The sequence below is a fragment of the Penaeus monodon genome, chromosome 32 (assembly GCF_015228065.2).
Source record: "Penaeus monodon isolate SGIC_2016 chromosome 32, NSTDA_Pmon_1, whole genome shotgun sequence".
NCBI classification, from domain to species: domain Eukaryota; kingdom Metazoa; phylum Arthropoda; class Malacostraca; order Decapoda; family Penaeidae; genus Penaeus; species Penaeus monodon.
Window position 1 is genome coordinate 4343305 of NC_051417.1, and position 356 is coordinate 4343660.

The window sequence follows — 356 nt, forward strand, 5'->3', positions numbered from 1 at the left end:
AAAGAATCATAGTATTGGGAAAAAACGAGAAGAGGATAAGAGAGGGGGAGGGGTAAGGTGAACATATCCTAGCTGGCACACACATGGAAGTGCCTACCTAACCCCACCTGCCCATTTTACACTCGCCAATAATCCCCTGGCCTACACCTTCCCTCCCCCCCTCCCACTCCCACATTCTCGCCAAGGAGTACACACACAATGTGCGTTTCATTTTACATAATAATAAAAATAGGTGCCACGCTGAAGTGCCATGCGCCCGCCTTGCCCTTGAACCCATGCTATAATATGCTAGGTACATGTCATATGTTTGCCGCTGGGGTCACGTCACATATTATGCAACCTCAGTCTACTCTCGG